We start from the raw sequence: 13,449 nt of genomic DNA on the forward strand, positions 1-13,449 counted from the left end.
GCAATGAGTGGGAAAAAAAGAGAACAAGTTGTATTGATGTCGACATGATCTAAAAAGGTGAATTAAAAAGTTGTTTTTTTTTTAAATTTTCCATTCTGGACAAATAATGTAGCTGTGCAAATCACTATTAGGGGATTCATCTTTATTCCTGGTAAAGAATTCCATGTAAATGGCTTCCAAACTCCTACTTTTCCCCCTAGTTTATTTACCTGCCTTCAGGTGCACTCATACCAGAACACACACTTTAAAAGTACAGATGAAGGCAGTGACCTACGTCTGGGTCTCCGGCTCCAATAAGGTATATACGCGTTTATTCTGCAGGCACTATTATAAATCAATTGGCCCGTCGACGCAAGCCCCGACAGGACCACTGAATGTGGGCAAGAACGCAATGTGAAAGGGGCCTTGGTGAGAGATATAGGTGCTGAACTGACCATTTCACTGCCATCATCTGAACTCCAAAAGTGGGCAAGAATGCAATGTGAAAGCACCCTACCTGAGGGGATAAGGCAATAGTCACAAATCCTTGCTATTCGAGAGAAACGGAACAATATTTATTTATGTATTTATTAAATGTCATCCTAGTTGATTCCGTTTAGTTTTCTCCTCACTGAAGCAGGCAGTCTACAAAGTCAATGTATCAGTTAAAAACAGATGAAATGCCGAAGTACAAAGTATGTCTTCAGTCTTACATGGATCCCCACAGACTTTAATGACCAAGTCTGTTCCACAAAATGGATGGGAATAGGACACGTTCAGAGTCTCAGACCGGAAACACGAATCCTCCCTATATTCACTCTGACCAGTCATGGCAGCAAGACACAAAATATACTTTTTTTTTTTTTTTTTATACCATACACATTACTCCCTAGAAAAAAACATTTAAAAAGCAACAAATCAGAAAATTAGGCAGAATTGTGCTAGAATTCCTGTGCATTAGTGATGGTACATCTGCCCCAATTTTTCTCATTTGTTGCCTTTTAAAAGGGGTTGTTTAGGGAGTAATATGAAAATTATAGCTAAAGATTGAGACAGAAATGTCCCCTCCAAACTTTTATTGGACACATACTTTGTATGTGAGGTTATAGGCTTTCCACAAAGGAAACAAACTACAAATAGAATTCAAAAAGTAGAAACAATTGGGCTTCTCCTGGGGCAAAACCATCCTCCACAGAACCTCATCCCCATTATCAGGCACGTTATCACACACACACTTTTATTCTGGGATTAGCACCGCTTTCCACAATCACAGTCCACACAATCTTTCCCATTGCTCAGGATCAAAAGGAACAGCAGCAGTACAAAAGCACAGCAGCCAACATGCGGGACACTTCACCCCTCCTTGACCGACTAAGGATACTATTAGGCTGTGTGCCCACGTAGCGTTTTTCAAGCGTTTTTGATGCGGAATTTCCGCAGCGGAAACGCTTGTAAAACGCTTGGTAACCCGCACCCCATGGTCCCCAAGGGGATTCCGCATGTTCTATGCACATGCTACGGATTTTTCCGCAGCGTTTATGCTGCGTTCAAAAATCCGCAGCATGTCAATTAATTTTGCGTTTCCGCAAGCAGAATTGCCTTTGTCCAATGCATAAAAAACGCAAGGCAATTCCGCATGTGGAAAACGCGTGATAAACGCGCGAAAAATGCGCGATAAACGAGTGCGGAATTCCGCATGCGTTTTTCCGGGAGAGGACTTGCAGAAATGAAGCAGAAATTTTCTGCTTCATTTATGCAACGTGGGCACATAGCCTTAAGCAGCTCTCTGAATGGTCGGAAAGATGCTGGTCCTGATGTACTGGAGATGGGCCCTTCCACATCAATGGTTAGAAAACATTACAAGAAGCGGATTACTTCTCCCTCCCCACGAGTAAAGTGTGGCCACAGTGATAAATAATTTCCGCATAGAAACTGTATTAGTTTAGATTCACACACAAATGTATTATTTGTACAGTACAATTTAAGTGAGGCTTTACCAAACCGTATATACATACAGTACAGACCAAAAGTTTGGACACACCTTCTCATTTAAAGATTTTTCTGTATTTTCATGACTATGAAAATTGTACATTCACACTGAAGGCATCAAAACTATGAATTAACACATGTGGAATTATATACTTAACAAAAAAGTGTGAAACAACTGAAAATATGTCTTATATTCTAGGTTCTTCAAAGTAGCCACCTTTTGCTTTAATGACTGCTTTGCACACTCTTGGCATTCTCTTGATGAGCTTCAAGAGGTAGTCACTGGAAATGGTCTTCCAACAATCTTGAAGGAGTTCCCAGAGATGCTTAGCACTTGTTGGCCCTTTTGCCTTCACTCTGCGGTCCAGCTCACCCCAAACCATCTCGATTGGGTTCAGATCTGGTGACTGTGGAGGCCAGGTCATCTGGCGTAGCACCCCATCACTCTCCTTCTTGGTCAAATAGCCCTTACACAGCCTGGAGGTGTGTTTGGGGTCATTGTCCTGTTGAAAAATAAATTATGATCCAACTAAACGCAAACCGGATGGAATAGCATGGCGCTGCAAGATGCTGTGGTAGCCATGCTGGTTCAATATGCCTTCAATTTTGAATAAATCCCCTACAGTGTCAACAGCAAAGCACCCCCACATCATCACACCTCCTCCTCCATGCTTCACGGTGGGAACCAGGCATGTAGAGTCCATCCGTTCACCTTTTCTGCGTCGCACAAAGACACGGTGGTTGGAACCAAAGATCTCAAATTTGGACTCATCAGACCAAAGCACAGATTTCCACTGGTCTAATGTCCATTCCTTGTGTTCTTTAGCCCAAACTTGTCTCTTCTTCTTGTTGCCTGTCCTTAGCAGTGCTTTCCTAGCAGCTATTTTACCATGAAGGCCTGCTGCACAAAGTCTCCTCTTAACAGTTGTTGTAGAGATGTGTCTGCTGCTAGAACTCTGTGTGGCATTGACCTGGTCTCTAATCTGAGCTGCTGTTAACCTGCGATTTCTGAGGCTGGTGACTCGGATAAACTTATCCTCAGAAGCAGAGGTGACTCTTGGTCTTCATTTCCTGGGGCAGTCCTCATGTGAGCCAGTTTCTTTGTAGCGCTTGATGGTTTTTGCAACTGCACTTGGGGACACTTTCAAAGTTTGCCCAATTTTTCAGACTGACTGACCTTCATTTCTTAAAGTAATGATGGCCACTCGTTTTTCTTTGCTTAGCTGATGTTTTCTTGCCATAATACAAATTATAACAGTCTATTCAGTAGGACTATCAGCTGTGTATCCACCAGACTTTTGCACAACACAACTGATGGTCCCAACCCCATTTATAAGGCAAGAAATCCCACTTATGAAACCTGACAGGGCACACCTGTGACGTGAAAACCATTTTCGGTGACGACATCTTGAAGCTCATCAAGAGAATGCCAAGAGTGTGCAAAGCAGTCATCAAAGCAAAAGGTGGCTACTTTGAAGAACCTAGAATATAAGACATATTTTCAGTTGTTTCACACTTTTTTTGTTAAGTATATAATTCCACATGTGTTAATTCATAGTTTTGATACTTTCAGTGTGAATGTACAATTTTCAAAGTCATGAAAATACAGAAAAATCTTTAAATGAGAAGGTGTGTCCAAACTTTTGGTCTGTACTGTATATTATAGAAATTATTGTAGTGGTTTAATCCACTAAATTAAGAGAAATCTACAGCAACTCTGGAAGCTAACAGTGAAATCAGTATGTACTGCCTCCTGATTTTAATGTCAGTTTTAAAGGGGTTTTCCAGGCTCAAGAGAAATTTCTGCAGGCACTATTACAGGCTGATGACTTGTGAATGTGCAATGCACACACTGTCAAGATTCCCTGCCATTTCCACCACAAGCAGGTGGTCACATGAACACAAGCATGCATTTTGCATACATGTGGTCAAATGCCAACTAGAATCACATAAGCTTTTCTCGATATTCACAGTTCAGCAACCTGCAGTCATCCCAGGAAACCCCTTTAAGATATGACCGTGTAGTAATTAGTGATAGCCTGGGGTGCTTGTATCAACTAACGGGTGTTAAATGACCGCCGATCAGCAACATGCATGCTGGCCATTTAATAACCTACAGACTTCAGATGCTCACCGAACGATCTTTTATACATTGGACAGTGCACATAGGATGCCATTGTTCTCATTGTGAGTCCTGTGTAATTGGGACTGAAATCCAATGACCTGTTTACACCACACGCACGTTCACGATAATCATGCATTGTAAGTAGATCTTTAGTCACTATATACAGTGACGGACTTCCAAGTCACTTGCAACCCCCAATATTAACAAGGAGTGGAAGGTTAGTCAGTGCTTAACAATGGGGTTTATATCACTTTTCTGATGTATGGTCTGTGATGAAGCACTTTTGTATGAGACGGTCTGAAATATGGAAGTCACTTCAGCCTGGAGTCATGACCTTCATCATGATCCTTTGCTCTAATAACTAAATGACGGCCCACCTAACCACCTAAAAAATGGCAGGAAGCCTCAGCCTAATGAATGCTCATTGTGAAGTACTCCTGTATTTTTAAACTTGTTTGCGGTCTGTAACTATGGTGATGCATAAATTACATAGGTGTTGTATGCAAAAAAACATACAAGATTTCTTAAACAAGAACAAGCAGTTTTTTTTATGGTACGATTAATTTTTTTTTTTTTGCAAAAGGTGAGCTTATCTTTTAAAAAGGGCGCTGTAAAAATAGGCAGTCTTATGGTACCAATGTATTACTGATGTGACACCACAGCCCTTTAAAGGTGAACTCACAGCAACAAAGCCTTGAAAGGTGCAGTACAGTCGACTAATGGGGGGCTGGGAGTTTTGAATACGGTCAGTTAAAATATATCTATCTTTCTGGACAAGGCCTAAAAAAAAAAAGGTTCAGTGATGGGTATAGGTAAAACCTTCACATTACATAGAAAGACTACAGGTAAGCCTGTAGAATAAGGTTCTAAAACATTGTATTTAAGGGCCCAAGGTGGTGCTAAAAGAAAACAAACCCATACTCTTCTGCCAGACCCTCGCTGCTCCTCTGTTGACATCTCCTGGCTTTGTGGTGGGGGTAACAAATGACCATGGCAGCCAATCAACAGACATTGATAAGCTGCAATCAATGTGACTCTCTTTGGCTATAAAAGTAAGCCAAGAGACCGGCAGGGGCCAATCTCAGCAGAATCTCAGAGGTGGGCTATGATGGTGTAGCATTTTTTCTTTTTAAAGCACCTCCACGGACTTAATACAACGTACAACTCCTTAAATACTGTCCATCTTTTTCAAGGAAACATCTAGTTTTGGCGAATAATGAGCATCAAATCCTGCACCGAATTGCTTGGTGTGAATTGAGCGCAATTACTATTCCACCAAGCATGGAACATACAGAATTTTTACAGAAATCTCAGTGCTCAGAGTGCTGTTGCATATGTTTTGTATGCTGCAGGTAGCAGTCCAACAATCTAAGGTATTAGCTGAAAGATCATCCATCTAACCACTTCGATGTCTGATCCCCCCACTAACTTGCTAGTTTGTGATTCCTCCCCCAGCAATATTATGCTTGTTGTGCTAGACAAACACCCAATGAAAAGCCCACGCTCGATTTAAGCAAAAATAAATAAATTTAAAAAAAAAATGTTTGATTTATTCTTCCCTCCAGTTCTTCTGATCTCATCCATCACGTGTGTCCCACACAGTTGCTTCTCGTTTCTGCCCCCACGATAATTCAGTAGGATTTAATGCTATTTGAACCAATGTAAAAACCTGAGTTGTATCCATCTTTCCAGAAGGCCATTATCGGTGCTGCCAACAGTCTCAAAGTTTGTAGTTACAACGTACATATCTGTTAATGAAATCTTACCATTCTGTGTGCGGTCTTTCCAACTCATTTATGTTCTCATCAACCAAAATGTTTCACATTTTACCCCTAGTAGTGGCCAGTAACAACCACATGGTCATCAACAGTACAGCACAGTATGTCTATTAGTGAACTTCTATACAATAGTATTTCTAAATGGCACCTGAAAGATCTGGACAAAAAGGTGTTGTCTTTTTATATAGAAAAGACCATTGTTTTTGCCAGATTTCTATAAAATAGCGCAGATGTGCATTTCAATTTAAGGACTGATACTTTTTGCGCACTTAAAAGTGCTACACAAAAGTTTGCCCTTGATTCTCCCACCTCTAAAGCAGCAGCATTTCAAGGTCATACTAACTGAAAGAGGCCCAACGTGGAGAAGAGCAAGAGAATTACACAAGAAACATAATTATACACTCCAAGTATCATGGTAGTGCCTGCACGCATGTGTCAATCCCCTACATAAAAGAAGAGGAGAACAAATCCCCCAACCGTGGTGAGTGGAGGATTCTCCCGGTGTCTGCGCAGGAATGTGTGCTTGCACATCATACATGCCAATGACCTTCATACCTTAGGCGAGAGCCTCTCTAGTGTATACAAAACTCTGGTAACAACTAGGAGGCTTGCTTGACTAGCTCAAATCTTGGTTCGCCATGTGCAAGAATGTGCAGTGTCTGGTGACTGTTATGGATACAAGGTATGCAAACAGAGCGCCTACCTGCAAGGTACAAGGGCAAGCGGAGGGGGAGGAAGAAATACCTTTCATCACGCTAAATAAGTGATGGATTCACCTCAGTGACTGCAATCACGTCTAGCTGAGAAACAATGGAGCTGAGGCTAGAATATAAAGTTATGGGGCCAGGGGAATTCATAGTAACAGCTGTTCATAGTAGTAACTAAACAATATGGCAAGGTAACACCATATCTCGTGACTGCCTAGGTTGTGTCCAAATAGTATCACCTTGCTCCCTCTATGGGATATATATGTATTCTACCTACATACATAGATTCTAGATCAAGAGCACAGCCTCTTATAGCTGCATATCAATAAGACAAGAGAAAAGGAGGAATCCACGCCGCCGCACAGTACAAGAGGTGCAGCAAAAGGTATGCCTGGAATGTAAGGGGCCATTTTCCTAGACAGTACAAACTTGAATCCCCCCCATAAAGAAAAATAAAAGACTCCGCTTTACTTTACCAAGATAGAAAAAGGTAACTTACCAAAGCGACCAGCAGCAGTTCAGGAAATTCACATTTCAGGAGGCCACGGCAGAGCACTTACATTTTTCCCCTTCAGCTTCACTCTCACTAGCCCTCCCCCCTCTCGGGAAAGAGGAAAAAAAAAAAAAAAAAAAACACACAGAAGAAAGGACAAAGGCATGAGGACATGCAGGGAAGAGACAGTGCACTATCCATCCCAAAGCCAAGCACAGTCTGCTCCCTTTGCAAACTCCTCGCCATTTTTCTTTGTCTTTCAGCTGACCCCTGTCTAAAGGAAAAACTCCCAAGTCTCCAATGAAAAATCCTGCAGCCTCCTTCCACTTTAACAGTCAAAGGCATTCAATCTAACTTGCTACATGACACCAACACCCGCCTCTGCTCTGATCCCATTTGCTCCAGCTTGTTATTGCAGGGCACTGCTCAGCCGCCATTGGTGGCCGCTATCATCAATCTGCTCTACTGTAACACTTCCTGTTTAAAGTTACCTTGAGACAAGCAGGGGTCAGACCAAGTGACTTTAAAGAACGGAGTACATTCATTAAAATCTGTGTGACATTCAATGCAGCATTGTTCTCCGCCACTCACCCTCAGACATTGCTGCTGCCAGCTTCTGACATGTTACAGCCTAACAACTAAAATACACAATGGAAGATGACTCTATAAAATGTATTCTTTTAGAATAAAATATTCACACAAACACAACAAGTAGTTTATGGGATTCAAAAGGAAAAAACAAGAAGGCAAACTGAATGAAGTACAATGAGAGGAGCAATAAGTAATCTATAAAGAAATTGTGCTTAATGGAAAGTGCAGAAGTCACATTCCATGTCCATATAGTGATGCAGCACGGGAAGGCTCGGCGCTTACAGGGGTCTCCACTTATGGGGCTGTCCTGTACCTTGGAACACTTAAAATAATCCAAAACAAAAAATGTGGATCCCATTGATTATAAAGGGCCAACTTTCCACACAAAGCAGTAGAAGCATACAAACAATGAAATTTAGAGTTTGATCAGTTCATGTCTTTTCAATACAAGCTGTCTCATTTATCAAAATTATCAAACAGATAAAGTGGCCATGTGCCCCACAGCAACCATCAAATCACAACTTTCAACTCTCAATGCACCATTCCAGCGTCTTTTTTGTTTGTTTTTTATTTCACCACTGGAGTGATGTCACTAATTATGTACCCTACCCCTAGTATTATACTTACCAGCCGCCATCTTCTGCGCCACTCCGGTTGTCTCCTGCCAATTGTGACCTGCTGGATAGCTCCAGTGTTCTAAATGTAAGTCTATGAAGGACAGAATGAAGCTCTCACAGATTTGCATTAAGAGATTGTGACTGTTAGACAGGGCTGTGGAGTCGGTAAGCCAAACCTCCGAATCCGAAATTTTCCTGGCTCCAACTACACAGCCCGGCCTCACTACTGAGCATGTACATAAAGTGCAGCACAGATTCATCTCAACTAAAAGCCGAGATCCTTAGATCAGGAACAGAACAGACATTTATAGGACATTTCATAACTTTCCCAAATTCTTATGAAAGCATTTACAGCACATCCTGCATTGTACTACTGTACCCAAGTTATTATAGATTTTAGGAGTCAGAGTCAGTCCATTTTATACCAACTCCACCAAAATGGACACAGACTCCAACTCCACAGCCCTGGTGTTACCCCTACCTTCCTGTCAGTCAGAAGTTGCAGTTACAAGATGGCGGAGTGAGACCAAAGCAGCGCCGGGAAGAGCTGAAGAAGGTAACTGGTAAGTATAATACTGGTGACAGAAAACATGGATTCGTGATACCACTCAAGCAGAAAAAAAAAAAAAAAGGAGGATGCTGCAATGGGGTTGCTAATAGCCCTTAAAATTTGTGTTGTGGCATATCTAACTGTAGAGCTCATCACACTTTACAGCAGTAGCTCACTAGAAGCCCTTTGCTGCCCACAAGTGGGCTATGTAAATTATGTAGAGCCGCAGGCAAACTGCTCATTAGGTAGCTACCAACTAGATTGCATCCCCATTCAGCACATGCACATATAGACAGCGGGCAGAATCACTTATATCTGCACATGCAATGAATACAGCCAGTAGAAAATCATTTCAGGGACAGCTGTGCCAGTGGCCACATGGGTAATTAGGATTGCCACCATTTATACCCATCTTTCCATAGGAAAACTAATCAAAATGGTTAAAGTATGAGAAGCTTAAAGGGAATCTGCCAGTAGAATAAACCCTCCAAAGCAGTCTATATGGGCATGTAGATCATAGGAAGCTGAATAAAGTGATAACTTGATATTTGTGATCTGATGTCTTATTCCAGAGAAATCCACGTTCTTCTTATGTGCAAATGAGTTCAGATCTATGGGCCGGACACAGATCTGCCTGAGAATTACACAGTTCTGCAGTAACTAATATAGGACAGAAGTAAATGTGTACCATCACAAACGCTGTACTGTGTTAGCTCTGCTGTACATGATTATGAGAGCAGACTGTCAGTCATTACATGTCTCACACTGATAACGCGCCCCCCTCATATAAAATAATCTCTGGGGGCAGATTCTCATGCAGATCTGTGTTCTGCCAATAGATCTTAACATCTCATAGACATAAGAAAAATGTGAATTTCTCTGGAATAAGACATCAGATCGCAGATATCAAGCTATCAGTTTATTCAACTTTCTATGACCAGAATATAGACAGCTTAGGAGGGTTGATTCTCCTGACAGATTCCTTTTAAAGACATGATCTCACGATTTTCTGAAATAGTAAAATTGCTGTGTTTTTATCTCAAATTTGAAAAATCGTAGCAAAAACAAGGCAATTGCATTGTATGCAGCCATACAGCTTATTCTGCAACAAGAGTCTAGGGCATTTTAGCAAATATCTTTATAATGTCACCAATAAAGGGAATCATTCGGCCTTACATGAGGCCAGCATAGAACTTGGGATAAGCAAGCGGCATTCATCACTGGCTTGTGTGCAATTGTTCTGAAACAATCACTGCTACCTTAAACCTCCTGTAAAAGGAAAAGTCATCACTGGAGACGTGTCCAGGGAAGGCTGCAAATTATTAGGACTATACTATACCTGATGTAAATGGAGGAAAGTTTGCCAACATTAGAATGTGCATGGACAGGCAGACAGGATCCAGGTGTCTGACTGCAGCTTAGGGTGCTTTCACATTACGGTTAGTGGGTCCCGTCGGGGCTTGCGTCCGACCCTCCCCCCCCCCCCCCTATAAAGGGATTTGGATGTATGCGCTGACGGGGCCGTAGACTATAATGGTGACTGCAGAGACAACATGCGGTCTGCCGTACATCATTTTCAAGCATGTAAGCCTAGTGGACGCAGACACTCACACCTAAAACTGCGTCTCCAGTAGTCGTACAAGCTCAAAAAATGATGCATGCCAGAGCGCACGTTCTCTCTGCGTTGCCACATACGTCCAAATCCCGTTTTGCAGGAGGTTTGGACTAGTGTTGAGCCACCCCCGTAGTGTTCGGGTTCGGTTCGGTTCGTCGAACACCGGGATGTTCGAGGAACTGTTCGTCGAATACCTTAGAACACCGTTAAAACCAATGGCAGGCAAACAAAGACACATAGAAACACATAGGAAACACCTTCAAAGGTGTCCAAAAGCTGACAAACTGCTCAGAAGACGCTTTCTTTAAAAAAGCCGGCCGGCAATTCAGCAGCGGCATACACCGGTACCCGACAATTTAGACAAGAAGGAATAGAGCCTCACACATAGATTAGATAGATAGAAACATGTCAGTCACATATATATGAAGTACAGTGACAGTGTTGCTTACTGTACTTGTCATTTAGTGTAAAGGATTTATTAAAAAATATAATAGTGTTTTCATGCACTGTCTCTTTAAAAAAGCCGGCCGGCAATTCAGCATCTGTACCCGACAATTTATAACAGACAGAATAGAGCTTCACACATAGATTAGATAGAAACATGTCAGTCACATATATATGAAGTACAGTGATAGTGTTGGTTACTGTACTTGTCATTTAGTATTAAAATAAAGGATTTATTATTAAAAAAAAATTGGCGTGGGGTTCCCCTTAATTTTAGTCTCTAGCGGAGGTTAAGCAGACAGCTGGGGCAGATGTTTGAAGCCTGGGAAGGGGGTAATACCCACGGAGCTTCCCAGGCTACTAATATCAGCCCCCAGCTGAATACCTAGCCTTTACTAGCTATTAAAATGGGGGACCCCCCCAAAAAAATGACGTGGGGTCCCCCCTAATTTAATAGCTAGCAAAGGCTAGGCAGACAGCTGGGGGCTGATATTAATAGCCCAGGAAGGGAGCCATGAATATTGGCCCCCTCCCAGGCTAGAAACACCAGCCGTCAGCCGCCCCAGAAATGGCGCATGCATAGGATGCGCCAATTCTGGCACTTAGCCTCGCTCTTCCACGCTGCCCTGTAGCGGTGGCAGGGGGTAATAGGGCTGGGGTTGATGTCAGCTTATAATGCCAGCTGACATCAAGCCCAGGTTAGTAATGGAGAGGCGTCTATAAGACACCCCCATTACTAACCCCATAGTCAAAGTTAAAAGAAAACAAAAACACCCAGAATAAAGTCCTTTAATTGAAATAAAGACACAATCCTTTATTGTTCTAAATTAAACCATACTTACCATCACGCCCATTCCAGCTGAAGCCAACGATCTCCTGCAATAAAAGAAAAATAATAAAGCAACATCATCCTTACCTTTCCATGGTTCCCACGACAGCTTCAGCTCTGCTACATCGAGATGACAGGCTGGACCGCAGCAGAACGCTGCCATCCAGCCTGTCATCCCGCAGACACTGAGAAGCGCAGGCTTGCTTGCGCTCTGCAGTGTCTGGCTGTGACGGCATAAAGATGAGACGAGTTCATGTCCAATGAACTCAGCTCACCTCCTGCACGTCACTGACAGCGTGGGAGAATTCTCCTGCACTCAGCGCTTCAGCGTGAGAATTCTCCCACGCTGAAGCGCTGAGTGCAGGAGAATTTTCCCACGCTGTCAGTGACGTGCATAAGGTGAGCTCATGTCCAATGAACTCAGCTCACCTCCTGCACGTCACTGACAGCGTGGGAGAATTCTCCTGCACTCAGCGCTTCAGTGTGAGAATTCTCCCACGCTGAAGCGCTGAGTGCAGGAGAATTTTCCCACGCTGTCAGTGACGTGCATGAGGTGAGCCGAGTTCATTGGACATTAACTCGGCTCATCTGGATGCCCTCACAGAGAGACACTGTGGAGCGCAAGCAAGCCTGCGCTTCTCAGTGTCTGCGGGATGACAGGCTGGATGGCAGCGTTCTGCTGCGGTCCAGCCTGTCATCTCGATGTAGCAGAGCTGAAGCTGTCATGGGAACCATGGAAAGGTAAGGATGATGTTGCTTTATTATTTTTCTTCTATTTCAGGAGATCGTTGGCTTCAGCTGGAATGGGCGTGACAGTAAGTATGGTTTAATTTAGAACAATAAAGAATTGTGTGTTTATTTCAATTAAAGGACTTTTTTCTGGGTGTTGTGTTTTTTTTTTTAAATACTTTACTAGAAATTCATGGCGGTCATGTCTAATATTGGCGTGACCCCATGAATTTTGGGCTTAGGGCCAGCTGATAATGCCAAGCTGGCCCTAACCCCTTTATTACCCAGTGAGCCACCGCATCAGGGCCCTGGATGAGTTGGGTACAGCGCCAGAAGATGGCGCTTCTATGAACGCGCCATTTTCCGGGGTGGCTGCGGACTGCAATTTGCAGCGGGGGTGGCCCAGAAAGCTTGGGCCTTCCTGCGCTGCGGATTCCAGCCCCCAGCTGCCTAGTTGTACCTGGCTGGACACAAATATAGTGCGAAGCCCCACTTCAATTTTTTTTTAATTATTTCATGAATTTCCTGAAATAATTTAAAAAAATTGAAGTGGGGCTTCGCACTATATTTGTGTCCAGCCAGGTACAGCAGGCAGGAATGGGCTGCCCCCAACCACCAGCTGCCTATTTGTACCTGGCCGGACACAACAATATAGGGAAGGCCTTTTTTTCTTAATTATTTCATGAAATAATTTAAAGAAAATTGACGTGGGGCTTCGCCCTGTTTTTGTGTCCAGCCAGGTACAACTAGGCAGCTGGGGGCTGGAATCTGCAGCGCAGGGAGGCCCAAGCTTTCTGGGCCCCCCCCCGCTGCAAATTGCAGTCCGCAGCCACCCCGGAAAATGGCGCGTTCATAGAAGCGCCATCTTCTGGCGCTGTACCCAACTCATCCAGGGCCCTGGTGCGGTGGCTCACTGGGTAATAAAGGGGTTAGGGCCAGCTTGGTATTATCAGCTGGCCCCAAGCCCAAAATTCATGGGGTCACGCCAGTATTAGACATGACC

The 13,449-nt window shown here is 43.2% G+C and overlaps 1 protein-coding gene across 2 annotated transcripts in view; it reads right to left on the reverse strand.

The window, feature by feature from the left end:
- NFYC (nuclear transcription factor Y subunit gamma) overlaps positions 1-13,449 on the reverse strand; it is a 65,405-nt gene that overhangs the window by 29,317 nt on the left and 22,639 nt on the right. Inside the window, exon 1 of one of the 2 annotated variants that reach the window (XM_073665729.1) lies at positions 7,078-7,433. The exons of the other annotated variant lie outside the window; for it this stretch is intronic. The gene's annotated coding sequence lies outside the window, so the exon portion shown is untranslated. Of the gene's footprint in view, positions 1-7,077; positions 7,434-13,449 lie in introns of those variants that run through there. 2 annotated transcript variants of the gene reach the window in all.

This window comes from Phyllobates terribilis, unplaced genomic scaffold (genome assembly GCF_046119375.1).
Source record: "Phyllobates terribilis strain yellow unplaced genomic scaffold, ASM4611937v1 Scaffold_2__4_contigs__length_985480577, whole genome shotgun sequence".
In the NCBI taxonomy this organism is placed as follows: Eukaryota; Metazoa; Chordata; class Amphibia; order Anura; family Dendrobatidae; genus Phyllobates; species Phyllobates terribilis.